Source organism: Mastigoproctus giganteus, chromosome 6, assembly GCF_048544385.1.
Source record: "Mastigoproctus giganteus isolate SK-2022 chromosome 6, ASM4854438v1, whole genome shotgun sequence".
NCBI classification, from domain to species: Eukaryota; Metazoa; Arthropoda; class Arachnida; order Uropygi; family Thelyphonidae; genus Mastigoproctus; species Mastigoproctus giganteus.
Window position 1 is genome coordinate 65,891,633 of NC_143580.1, and position 14,886 is coordinate 65,906,518.

Here is a 14,886-nt window from a genome sequence, read left to right on the forward strand (position 1 = left end):
ATTAAGGCTGGGCCCCTCAACCACCAGGATCCCCCTTTCCGCTTCCACGGGTCGCGGCGCACGGCTGCACACGCCGGATTCCAATGTTGTAACCCTGGAACCAAGGTATGGGCGTTGGATCCCAGCGATGCTAATCTGGAAAACCAGCAGCATCACTGGGAGGTCCCCTCACCACGTACAGGTGCCCACGTCGAGGGGACAATTGAAGCATAAGAGGGAGTTTTATTAGAAACTAAAAACCGTTTTTTTGCTTCTTAGTATGGCACCTTGGGTTCGACTTTGTACTTTTTAATGTTCTTTTTTCTCTGCTATCCAGTGGTAACAGCGAATATCGAAGTTACTTTTGAACCAATCAAGGATATTGAACAAATAATGCTAAACTCGGAGGCATATTTCGGCTGCCATTTTAAAACTTTGTTGATTGCTCAGTTCCTAGGACACTTATTAAAACTTTAAACTCACTGTTTGCTTTCCGATGTCGTCCTTCCTCCCCTTCGTGTGAGGGATCTGCCTTTCCGATTGAATGAAACTGTAGATGCTAAAATGCGTTCCTTACGAAAAGCTTTTTACTGCGTATTAATTACCCAATAAAAATACACTCCCGCTCCATTAAATTTATATTCCGGGGCTTTCAGCCTCCTACACAACATACAAATCGACCCTGAGCAGCATTTGCACAGATATAATACAAGATTTAAAAAAAAAAAGACTAACTGAACCAACAAACCACATAAACTAGTGCACTAATTCCAAAGATGTGCCAGTTCCCCCATCCAACAACAACCCATTATAAAGTAAACGGCACTTAACTTCCCCTTAACTCACCTTTTCTACGTGCTGCGTAACTTAAGAATACTTTCGCCATACAAACACATTAAAATCTAATAATAATGACAATATAGGAAGTTCTAAATCATTTCAAAGTTTAAGTAAGATTGTAAACGTAATTTGAAACCTTGCTCTAAATTGAAAGTTGGAAAATGAAGAACACCTAATGAATATTCATAAATTCAAAACTCTCTCAAACTTTTCACAAATATGCTTTTCTCGACATAAAAGAATGTCACCCAATGAAGACGAATATAATCAGAACTGATTCGACAACCTTTCTCAAACGGGAAGAGTTTGGGGTAGTTTGTAGTCCAGTATAACGTCTTCCAGTAAGACAAAGATTATGAAATAAGAAATTTAAATAAAAGGGGTTGGATGTAGTCCGGGAATAACTCGCGTGGTCACTAAAGCACACATTAAGCGATCGAATCCACAACTGCCACAAATAAACTGCGAAATTAGCCTGATTCACAGCTATTCATGACAGTTGGTAGATTGTATAATTCAGGCTACTTTTAATATTTTATTTTCAATTTTGTGTCAATCTGATTTCTTCACTGAGCATTTTAACTACTAATATAATACTAATTAAATAAAAATTCTAATGACACTTTAACATATATTTAGAAAATGTTTAATACAATTTGGAAGATTTATTTCTAAAAAAATAATTTGAACTGGACTAAAACACCGTTTTATATTTACTATCCCTTTAATACAGAAATATGCGATCTTTTCATTGCTACATAGATTGTATCGATATTGGTCTCTGTGACTATTTGGCTTGGTCAAAACGCTGTCTGCCTTAGGAATATAATTTAAAGCGTATTATTAGCCTGTAGTCTGTATAGGGGACTGACAGGCAATGATTATCCAGGGAAATGGCTGATTTGGCAGCGGTATCAGCTAATTCATTTCCCCCGGATCCCAATGTGGGGCTTGGGATCCAGCAAAAGCCAATTCCACGAGAGAAAAAAGAATCTGCTGGATCCTGGACAGGATGGGATGAGGGTTATACCTCACCGATACTAGAGCCTGTAACGCGCTAAATGAATCCCAATAAATCGTATACATTTGGTAGTCGCTATTTTTAATGTGATCTAGGGCTGTTTGTATTGCACGCAACTCCGCAGTATAAATGCTAGTTTCTTATGGGATCTTATTAGATAAAGTTTTGTGAGGGAACACAACAACAGATCCCACATAACATTCTAACTTTGAGCCATCTGTATAGACTGGCAGAAAGTCAGAATACTGCTATGTGATGCAGAGAGTTGCTGGTAGACAGATGGTGGTGTAGTAGCCTTCTCCCAGATCTTAAGGGAGAAGTCACAAGTTGGATAATAAGCATACCAGGGTGGAAAGAATTGCCTCGGTGACTGGGCAACATTGTCTACCGTCAAGTGTAGTTCATTCAACAGCCCTTGAATCCGAATACCAAAAGGTTTGTTGGCAGTCCGACGGGTGTTGTATAGGTTTTCCCAGCGCGGCTCAAAAACGGATGGCCACGTGGGATGATCGGGCAGGGATTTTAATTTGAAGGCGTACTGTAAGGACAACTGCTTACGTCGAAGAGACAGAGATGGTTCATTTGCTTCAACGTAAAGGCTTTGGACAGGAGATGTGCGAAATGCTCCAGTGGCTGTCCGGATGGCCTGATGGTGGATTGGATCTAACCACCGAAGGGCACTATCTCTAGCAGAACTATAAAGCTGAGACCCATAATCAAGTTTGGAACGGACAAGTGCTCGGTAAAGACGAAGAAGGGTAGAACGATCTGCACCCCATGAAGTTGACGAAAGGGCACGAAGGATGTTAAGCCCTTTAACACATCTTGTCCTAAGCTGACGAATATGTTGTAAAAATGTCAGCTTCTTGTCGAAAATAAGTCCAAGGAATTTAAATTCTGCTGCAACTGGGATGTTGTTTTCGCCAAGCCTCAATTCTGGGTCACGATGAAGATTACGTTTGCGACAGAAGTGTACACAAGCAGTCTTCTGTGATGAAAATCTGAATCCATTAGCCAAAGACCAAGTTTTAAGATGATCAATGGTTTTCTGCAGTTGCCTTTCAATGACCCTCATATTGCATGAATGACAAAATACAGTAAAATCGTCAACATACAAGGCATTTACACCGCGGGTGGAAGTCGTTCTGTGATAGAGTTTATTTTGATTGCGAAAAGCGTAACACTTAGGACGGATCCTTGTGGGACTCCCTCCTCCTCCTGACAAAATACTCGAGAGAGTGTGGATCCTAAACGGACTTGAAATTGGCGATTCAAAAGAAAGTTTTTAATAAAAAGGGGAAGGTTACCTCTAAGACCAAAGTTATAGAGATCTTTTAATATTCCGAATCGCCAGGCTGTGTCGTACGCTTTTTCAATATCAAAGAAAACTGCTACCAAATGCTGGGATTTAATAAAAGCATCACGAATGGACGTTTCCAATCGGATTAAATGATCCAGAGTGGATCTATTTCTTCGGAAGCCGCACTGTGTCCTGGAAAGCAGACCATTTGTTTCTAAATACCATACAAGGCGAGAAATAACCATTCTTTCCAGGATCTTGCACAAACAGCTTGTCAGAACAATAGGACTGCTTATTTATCTGAGCAGTGTAGGCTTATTTATAGTATCACACAGATTTCAGAAGCATTACGTCATTAGGTATATGATCACGGGGAATATTCCGCTCCCTTAAAAGATCGACGCCAAGAACTCGGCACCAAAGCTTGGTCTTATATCCAACTTAGAGACGAGTACCTTATTCATTCTGCCTACTTTGTTAATATCGTCTTAAATTTATAAAGGAGTTAGTTTAATTTTTTTAATTTTATGGCTAACAAGCTACACAGTTATAAATCTGCCATTGGCCCACATAATGCATATGAATCTTAAGGAACAAACTACTCCAATATTAAATGTAATACAAAATGCACTTGCTTTTTCTTTAATAGAAATCCTAATAATTGTGCAATACTAAAATTAAGTCACGCAGCAAATAAATCCATTACTAACAACAAAGCTTTCTGAAGATTAATATTTTGACTTATATCTTCCTAGGTAAGCGAGTGTTTTGCGCAATTCATTGAAGACTGAAGGGACAATCCTTCGTAAGCGTGACTAATGTTGTCAGGTCAGAAGACAATTAAAACACCCCCGCTAGGATCAGAACACGAATATCCTCAATGAAGGCTAATGAATTTGAACCAACAATAAACGGGAAGATTGATAATTTCTCTGAAACTGAATTTTGACACATAGTCCTGTTCTTTTTCAGGTTACCGTAGTAATCAGGTAGAGATCAGGTCACTAGGCTACATTAATATCAAAACTATTGGCAACCCATTCCTGTAGGCAAAGTTGAAAAATGCTCATAAATGTTTTATTAGCAATAAGCCTTTTCTACATATAGATTGATCCATGTGTCATAACAATAGTCTGGGTTAATTACAAATCATCTAATATGGGACTCAAACCTTTCATAATACGAAGACATCGCATATATTTTTAAAACTGTATTTATGAATTAATCTTTAGGGTATGACATCATCAATCACAATTAAACTGATTGTTTTATGTAAAATTTGGCACACGCTACATAAAATTCGCACATCTCATTTTTTATGACGGCTTCTACTACGTGCTACTGTTAATGAATGAAACCCTGATTGAAGCACGACTGGAAATTATTATTATTATTATTAATTTGGTTTGTTTGTTTTTTTGAGGGAAACGGACATTGCTCTCTCTTGAAAAGTTTACAAATTCTGTCGAATTACAATTGAAAAATACTGCATTTAATAAATAAATAATGAATATTTACTGCTTAGTAGAGAATATCGTAAAGTAATGTTAACTGATTTCTTTTCTAAAACAATATTCAATTTTCTTGCTAGAATACATATTGTTGTTGTTGTTGTTGTTGTTCTTCGGTTTAACGACACAAGGGCTACTAAGGCCAAATTGTGTCTGTTCATCATTAATTTACAAGCATATCGTTAGAGAGCTTAAATTATATGCTTCTGTATAACCCAATATGTTTTAAATATAATAAAAGTTCTGTAATATTCGCTTAATTTCCTAAGAAATGAGATAAATCAGGTGAGTGTGTCCAATTCTGAGTCTTGCCAGTACCACTTCCTCTCGTCTGTTTCGTCAGATGCTAGACGGCCACAGCTTTGGATCTTCTTTTATTATATTTACTTGAATTTAGAAGAAGAAGAAGCTGTATCTGACGGGGCTGTCTTATGGCGTTCAGGCTTCGGTTTGTCTCTTTTTGGAAAGGAAGGGCGACCGGTGTCCATCTCTTCTTCTGCAAATATTTTCAGAATCGGATCTTCCTGTTTGGATGGGTACTCTGCCTCCATCGATGTGTCCTGAATAATCTTTTTTGAAGTCGAACTACCATTATTTGTAGTAGTGGCATTCACTGGCGGAGATTGAGATTTTGCTGGTATTGTGAGAGGCGTATTATTTGCTTGCTCTGAGTGCTTAGTGACATTGGACTGTTGCTGAGAGAGGACAGCCCGAGCCCAGTCAGAGATTGATGTGTTTGAAGGAACGGTAATATCGGCTTGTGTGGCAATGGTTTGATATTTTTTGCAATATTGGCATAGGTACGGTTAGGTGTGCTGGGTGCAATTAATTTTCTTCCCTATTGATAATTAACTCTGTTTTCAACTTTATATTTCACAATTTTTGTCTCCGTTTTCCACCTCTCACATGTCTTAAAGTAGGCAGGATGGTTGCCTTTGTAGTTGGAGCATATCATTTCTTTCGCCAAACAATCACTTTGAATGTGATCGGAGGATCCACAGTTGGGACAAACTGGATTGCTTCTGCATGTCGTTTGAGATTGTTGTTGTTGTTATTGGGTTTAAAGACACAAGGGCATCTGAGGCCAAATTGTGTCTATTCATCGTTTAATTGCATGACTCTATCTTTATAGTTGTTAAATTATATACTGTTGTGTCGTTTGAGAGTGGCCATACTTTTGGCATTTATAACATCTGAACGGATTGGGTATGAAAGGACGAGTGCGGCAAAGTAAATATCCAGCTTTTACTGATGAGGGTAGACTTGGACTGTTAAAGGTAAGAATGATATTTCTGGTAGGTGTGAGAATATTGTCTCTTTTGATCATAATTCTTTTTACAGCAATTACATTTTGTTCCTGAAGCTTTTCTTTAATTTCTTCCTCCGTCACATTCATAAGGTCCCAATTAGATATTACACCCTTTTTTATTTAGGGTTGCATGTGGAGTTACTTTCACTGGAATACCAGCGAAAGTTGTCATTTTTAGTAATTTTTCAGAGTGCCTGCAATTTAGAGTTTCAATAAGTCCCCTGATTGCATTTTCTTAACCGTCTTGGGAGACCCTGTAATACTTTCCAGGTGTTTTTGAATTAGAAAGTGGGATAGCTTACTGAGAGGCTGTTCAGATAGTGAGTGCATTATTAAGAATGCAGGTAAGTCTGTCGCCGGGGGATTGGTTTTCAACCTTTTTGCTTGCGACGAATCATGGTCATTTTCTGTGTCTGGCCGACAGCTTGGCGGCTCTAAAGTTAGAAACATATTTTGTTCCATGTTTGGTTTGGTTTGGTTTGGTTTTTAATGGCGCATTGGCAGCTATGGCCATAATGCGCCAAATCAAAAAAATAAAACTAATACAAAAATATTGGTCAGCCTTAGACCAGGCTACCGTGTCAAAAAGGTAAAAATTATACTGTGGTTAAAGGTTATATAAAAGGTATAAAATATAAACTTAAATCTTTGTGTATAAATTGATCGAGTGTAAAAAATTAAAAACGTCAGACATGTCGTCTCTGTCACCTAAAATCTGACTGAGTGTAAATGGTTCAGCCAGATTATTAAAAGTTCTAACAAAAGATTGTCTAAAGACAGGACAATCAATAAAAACGTGAGAAACAGTTAAAATGACATTACACGTCTCACACATAGGTGGGCCATCCGCCCTCAGCAAAAAGGAGTGTGTTAGATGGCTATGACCTATGCGGAGCCGAGCAAGAACAACTTCCTCTTTTCGGACCCTGCGTAGACTGGACTGCCATTGCATAATTACAGGCTTAATACGCTGTAGTTTATTCGCGGTCTGTCCGTGCCAAGAGTCTTGCCATTGGGAGTATAATTTACATCGTATTATTTGCCTGTAGTCTGTATAGGGGACTGACAGGCAATGACTATCCAGGGAAATGGCTGATTTGGCAGCGGTATCAGCTAATTCATTTCCCCGGATCCCAATGTGGCTTGGGATCCAGCAGAAGCGAATGTCAAATTCTGATTCAAAGGCAGAACAAAGCATCTGCCGGATCCGGGACAGGACCGGATGAGGGTTGTACCTCATCGATACTAGAGCCTGTAACACGCTCAATGAATCACAGTAAATCATGTACCTTTGGTAATCGCTATTTATAATGAACTCAAGGGCTATTTCAATTGCATGCAACTCTGCAGTATAAATGCTAGCTTCTTGTGGGATCTTGAATGATAATGTCTTCTGAGGAAATACAACAGCAGATCCCACATAAGATTCCGACTTTGAGCCATCTGTATAGACTGGCAGAAAGTCAGAGTACTGCTCTCTATGTGATGCGAAGAGTTGCTGATAGACGGCCGCCGGTGTATTAGCCTTCTCCATGATCTTGAGGGAGAAGTCACACATTGGCAGATGTGCATACCAGGGTGGAAGGAGTTGCCTTGGTGACTGGGCAACATTGTTTACCGTCATGTTTAGTTCATTTAATAGTCCTTGAATCCGAATACCAAAAGGTCTGTTGGCAGTCCGACGGGTGTTATAGAGATTTTCCCAACGTGGCTCAAAAACTGATGCCCATGTGGGATGATCAGGCAGGGCTTTCAATTTAAAGGTGTAATGTAAAGACAACTGCTTACGTCGAAAAGATAGGGATGGTTCATTTGCTTCGACGTAAAGGCTTTGGACTGGAGATGTGCGAAATGCTCCTGTGGCTATCCGAATGGCCTGATGGTGAACTGGATCTAACCACCGAAGTACACTATCTCTAGCAGATCCATATACCTGGGACCCATAATCGAGTTTAGAACGGACAAGGGCTCGGTAGAGACGAAGAAGAGTATAGCGATCTGCGCCCCATGATGTTGACGAAAGGGCACGAAGGATGTTAAGCCCTTTAACACACCTTGTCCTAAGCTGACGAATATGTTGAAGAAATGTCAACTTTTTGTCGAAGATAAGTCCAAGAAATTTGACTTCTGCTACGACTGGGATGTTGTTTTGCCCAAGCCTTAAATCCGGTTCAGGATGAAGACTACGTTTGCGACAGAAGTGTACACAAACGGTCTTCTGTGATGAAAATCTGAACCCATTAGCCAATGACCAAGATGTAAGCTGGTCAATGGCTTTCTGCAGTTGCCTTTCAATGACCCTCATATTGGATGAGTGACAAAATATAGTAAAGTCGTCAACATAGAGGGCATTGTTTATTGTGGGCGGAAGTTGTTCCGTGATAGAGTTTATTTTGATTGCAAAAAGCGTGACACTTAGAACGGACCCTTGTGGGACTCCCTCTTCCTGACAGAACTCTCGAGAGAGAGTAGATCCTAAACGCACTTTAAAATGACGATTCGAAAGGAAGTTTTTGATAAAGAGAGGAAGGTTACCCCTAAGACCAAAGTTGTAGAGGTCTTTTAATATTCCAAATCGCCAGGCTGTGTCGTACGCTTTTTCAATATCAAAGAAAACTGCTACCAGATGCTCGGATTTAATAAAAGAGTCACGAATGTATGTTTCAAGTCGGATTAAATGATCCAAAGTGGTTCTGTCTCTTCGGAAGCCGCACTGAGTCCTGGAAAGCAGATCATCTGTTTCCAAATACCACACAAGGCGGGCATTAACCATTCTTTCCAGGACCTTGCACAAACAGCTTGTCAGAGCAATAGGACGATAGTTACTTGGATATCTAGGATCCTTTCCTGGTTTTGGGAAGGCAAGAACGATTGCTTTCCGCCAGGAATCCGGAAATTGTTTATCAAGAAAAATTCTGTTAAATAAAATTAATAAGTGATTTTTAGAATGTGGTGACAGATGTTTTATCATTTCGTAGTGGATGTCATCGGGCCCGACAGCACTTGCATGCATATGAAAGAGTGCTGCATTTAACTCTTCTTGTGTAAAGGGCTTGTTATATGGTTCAAGCCCTTTTGAAGAGAAGTTTAATGGATGTTTCTCACGTTTTTCTTTCAAGGCCAAGAACTCTGGAGGGAATGATGTTGTTGCAGATATTTTCGCAAATGTTTCCCCTAGAGTATTTACAACTGCAGTTCGGTCTGCAATTAGACATCCATTGTGCTCGAGAATCATCGAAGGGCACGGTGGGTATTTGCCCTTCATTTTCCGGATCTTGTCCCAGACTACTTTTGAGTTGGCAGTCTGGGTTATGGATGATGTAAAACGGATCCAAGATTTCCTTTGGCTCTGACGTTGGATATAACGTGCTTTTGCACGTGCACGTTTAAATGATATTAGATTATCGGTCGTGGGATATCGACGGAATATCCCCTAGGCTTTGTTTTGTGCCTTTTTTGCTGTGGTGCATTCTGAATTCCACCAAGGTTTAGGAAATAGTGGAAACCGGCTGGATGTTTTTGGGATTGCATTTGCAGCTGATTGGACAATACTTTCTGTAACGTACGCGACTGCATCATTGATATGTTCCCGACTGACTGTAGCGATGTCAAGATTTGCCAGATGTTGAAAGGCATTCCAGTCAGCCTGATCAATCTTCCACCGCGGTAAACTAAATGGCTGACACGGTCTACCACTAGTTAAGGTGGTTATCACGGGGAAGTGATCACTTCCATATGGGTTTTCTTCCACCTCCCATATAGCTGAAGGAAGGAGGGAAGGGGAGCAGATAGAAAGATCAATGGCAGAAAAGGTACGGGTAGGCATGTGGAAGAAAGTGTGTGTTCCCACATTAAGAAGGCAGAGGTCATTATCAATGAGCATACGCTCTATGACTCGTCCCCTTCTATTAATGCTAGCACTACCCCACAGGGTGTTATGTCCATTAAAGTCCCCAAGAAATAAGAAAGGCGGAGGCATCTGCATTACGAGATCATCAAGGTCTTTCTGGCAGATATCAGTACCAGGTGGCAGATATATAGAGCAAACGGTTAGTAAAAACCCCACTGTTATTCGAACTGATACTGCCTCTATGTTGGTCGTAAGTTGCAGATGCTGAAAAGGGGTATGGTTGCCCACAAGGATTGCGACTCCTCCATGAGCGGGGCCATCCCCAGTTCTATCCTTGCGAATGATAGTAACGTTGTGCATCCTGGGGTCATCATTTGCCCTTAGGTAAGTCTCCTGTATACAAAAGCAAGATGGTTTGTGCTTTTCCAGGAGTGCCTTGATGTCTTCTGCATTTTTCCGGAATCCACGACAATTCCATTGTAGGAATTTAGCCATTATTTTGGCTTGGTGGTTCCTTCAGGCGGCTTCCGAGGTGCTGAGGGCTTATTTTTGTCAGTCTTAGATTTATCCTTCCTGGGGAAGTATGGACGCTGCCCCGTGTCCATATCCTCCTCAGTAAAGAGTTCCAAGACTGCTTCGTCCTGTACCTCCTTCTCCTCAACATCCATTTTTTCCTGAGAACTAGGATGTACGTCAGATTTCTTATTCTTTTCTCCAGAAACTGATTTTCTAATTGGTGGGGCACTAGGAGGTACAGATATTGGAGTGGCAGCTGATTGGTCTTTTTGTGCGGGTTTTATTGAACTTAACAGGTAGCGAGCAATAGGAGTGAATGACTCCTTTGGTGGTATGGTCATTTCGGTCTGAGTTCCGATGGAACAACTCCCAGCTACCTTCTGAGCGTAGGTTGGTTTATTTATATTTATAGGTTTCACCGTTTCCTTGCCTCTTGATAAGATATGTTCAACTCTGCCTTAAGTCGCTGAATTTCTTTTTCTTGTTTCCACCTCTGGCATGCCCTTGAGTAGGCCGGGTGTTCTTCTTGGCAGTTAATGCAGGTTGGTTTTGCAGCTGAGCATGAAGTTGTTTCCTGGTCCTTTGCGCCACACCGAGCGCATACAAGGGTTCCACGACAAGCCATCTGTGAATGTCCGTATTTCTGGCACTTAAAGCACCGTAACGGATTTGGGATATACGGACGCACTGGGCAGTTAATATAGCCAGCTTTAATTTCATGAGGAATAGTTGGTGAATTGAATGTTAAGATGATATTTCTAGTGGAAACTAATTTTCCATCCCTACGCATGGATATACGTTTAGCAGCTGTCACTCCCTGGGGTTTTAACTCTGAAAAGATTTCCTCTTCAGTTACATCCATCAGATCCCATTCCGCGATAACACCACGGGATGAGTTCAGTGTCTTGTGGGGGGTTATGGTGACAGGCATTCCCCCGATAGATGTAGCACGGAGGAGCTGTTCTGAGTGTATATCACTTCTGGTTTCTACAAGTATGTCACCCGAACGAAGCCGTTTGACAGATTTAGGAGAGCCTGCCAACCCTTCCAAACCCTTCTGGATAAAGAAGGGTGACATTTTTCCTATAGGCTTCTCACTAGTTGAGTGAATTATCAGGAACCGAGGTGTAGGACCTGATATAACCTCCTTTTTCTGTCTTTTTGCAGAAGTGACGTTCTCTTGGTCTACGGTAAAGTTTTCAGTTAGGGACCGGGTTGGGGCCCCAGAAGAAATTAATTTATCAGGATTCATGCAGTTTTTTAAGTGGTTCAGTGCCCGGGCTCCCCACCACACCATGGAGCCCAAAGGGACGCCCACTACCCGGCATGCAATAAATGCGCTCGGGAGTGGAACGCCAGGGCTACCCAGACACCATACCCGCACCGCCGCCAGCCTGAATCCTGTCCCTCGGACCATGAGGGTAGGGGCATGGCATTGACACGGTTGACCCTCGCAGGCGAACCTACTAGCCGATTGATCCTAGCCGGGCCTTCCAGGACCTCCCGTCTTGTCGAAGCAGGGGCCAAAGTGGTGTATTGAAGCTGGGCCCCTCAACCAGTTCCCTAGCGGCGAATTATATAGTTATGTTGTGTTTGTGAAGCTCCTCAAAAGTTCGTTCAAATTATGGATTACTTCTGGAATTAGCGATTTTAAAGTAGTGTCGTCGACTCCATATTAGTTGGTGAGTTGGTGCATGTATTTTTGTGGCTAAATTTTAAGTGAGTGAGAAGATATTAATGTTTTTCTAATTTGCATTGTACAGACATGCTACCTCGTTGTTGTTTGTATGTAATGGCCGCTCCCACTGTAGTTCTGCCTATGGTATGTCTTGTAATAATTTCTATAGTGTCAGTTAATACTGTTCCTGCTGCTTGTTAGTTTGATTAACTGTACTTTTGGAACACTGGGGAAATTGTTATTATTTCTATATCATTTATACTCACTACCAAGAAGACTATGGGGTTCTTGGTATTGTTGCCACATTTAGCGATAAATTAATTAGCAAATAGTCGGCCATTGCTTCTTCCGGAAACAAGTCACGTGAACAGTGCTTTCTTCTGTGATTGGTTGCTGGAATTCCTGCATTTGAAAACTGCCATGAACCTATATTTTAATTATGCTGCTGCTTATTTTCTTAAATTTATAATCCCCTTATTTCATAATGTGTTATACAGTATAATGAGTGGAATTAATTCAATTGTCTCCACAATCAGTATAGTTAATTAGTGCTTGGAAACTTGATCAAAACCTTCAGATTGTAACAGCGCGCTATTCGCAGTGCCCCCTAGCAACTTGAGGAGCAAGTTCGCAGCAAGTGCAAATTAAAAATTATCTCCTCAGACAGCCCAACCTCCAGCCCAACAAGCTGCTGGTTTTTGTCAATGCTACATCGCTACACTTGTGCTTTGCTTTTCATCCTGCACTTCACCTGACATGAGCGGGAGGGAAAGTTCCAGTTCTGCTAGTGAGGAGGAGCCTGAAACAGTTCCAGAGAATCCCCCTCCAACTAGTACCCCGCCAAAGATCCAGCTCAAAAGTGGATATCTCGCGAGGAAAAAAGAAAAGAAAAAGAAGGCCAACAAGAAAACTAAGGAGACCATGGAGACATGGGCTGCTCTCCTCTGCTCGGAATTTGTGACCCAAGATGAGGGGCAACCACTGGCATTGGCCCCTGACCAAAGCCCTGTTGCTGAACCCACTGATGCTGCTCCACCTTCTGGGGCAATAGCCTCCACCCATACAGAGATTAAAAGTGTCTCCCAAACTATCACACCGACAGCCCTTGCCAACGCTATCGCAGTTGGGTTAAAACCCTCTCCTAGACTGGGGATACCTCCTCCATCTAGTGTCCCAGAAGGTGAACCCACTCCAGAGCCAGCTACCCTTCAACAAACAATCTCTCGACTTCGTAGGCAGTTGATCGCATTCCTAAACCACGACTCCAGTCGCTTCACCAGAAGTGCAGGTAACCGTGTGCAGGAGTTGTGGTCCACCCTTGAGTCAATTACAACTGAGCTCCTCATTGACAATGAGAGGCTCAAAGCTGTGAATGAAGAACTTCGATCCAAAACTGATGTCCTGGAAAAGGTCATTGATGCTATTGGCAGGCCCCAAAATTGTACTAATGCTGACCCTGACTATATTGAGACTCCGTGCCCCCCTGAGCCTGCTGCGGATGTCACTTCCTATGCTGATGCAGTGAAGTCGGGACAGGAGCCCCTTGCCCGTGGCATGATACAAACTCTCCATGTGCACCACCCAGAGAAGAAGCCACAGCATCTACTACTGTTGAGAGCAAGTGATACCTCAGAGCTCAAGACTAGCAATGACGTCAAAGATCTGGTGCAAAGCACTATAAGGGCTGATTATAAGAATCTAAAAGTGAAATCCCTGAGACCCATTAGGAACAAAGGAGTCCTACTGGAGACCGCAACAAAAGAAGACCTAACAAGTATTGCCACATGTGGTACTCTCACAAATGCAGGAGTGGTCATAGCTCCTCCTAAAAAGTCAAATCCGTCAATCATAGTGTACGATGTTCCAAAGCACAGTTCCAACGACGAATTACTTGAAGATCTGTTCCACAGAAACCTACAGGACCGGGGATTCGCCTGGGAGGAAGTTAAGGCTGAGACCAGTTTTAGGTTTGCAACAAAATCAAAATCCAACTCTACAGAACACAAAGTAATCAGCTTCTCTCCACGGATTTATAGAACTGTCCTCTCTACAGATAGATTATTCCTTGGTTGCAGTGCACACCGATTTCGCCCGTTTACAATTGTCACAAGGTGTTTCCTATGTCTGGGATATGGGCATACCTCCCAACGCTGCTCCCACAAATCTCCATCCTGCGGGCATTGTGCCAGGAGTGGGCACGTCCAAGCAGAATGTCCCTACATTGACGAAGAGCCCTCTTGTGTGAATTGTAAAAGGAAGAGGCGAGCACATAACCATTCCCTCCGGGATATTTTATGCCCAGAATACCAAAGGGCTCTGGAACTCGTAAGACTAAGGACCGCTGATGCCTAAACCAACAAGAAATCCCAGTTGTGTCCCTGCTCCAGTCCTGCCCACTCTTTCTGGGAGCCTAAGAGGAGCCCCTGTATCTCAAACTAAATACTTGCGAATGATGCAAATAAATGGGCAAAGGTCCCGCACAGTTGCGGATGAAATACGCCAGGCCACTGAGGAGCATTCAATTGATGTTGTTCTGATTCAAGAGCCGTATGCTGCAAGAATACAACCCCATCCAACCTCTAAAATTACTGGCTTTTCCATACACACGCGAGTCATTCAACCTGTCTCAGTGAACCCAAAAACATGTATAGCAGTCATAAATAGGGATCTCGATGTCCTGGTTGTCCAGGGCCTCTGCAATCAGTTCTCCACCTGTATCCAGATTACATGTACAGATCAATCATTCTACCTGATGTCACTCTACAGCCCTCCCTCAAGTAACATCAATGAAGCACTAAACTTTTTGGAATTTGCCCTGAATTTTATTGGCTCCAAACAACTCCTGGTTGCATCTGACTTGAACGCAAAATCCCCCTTCTGGC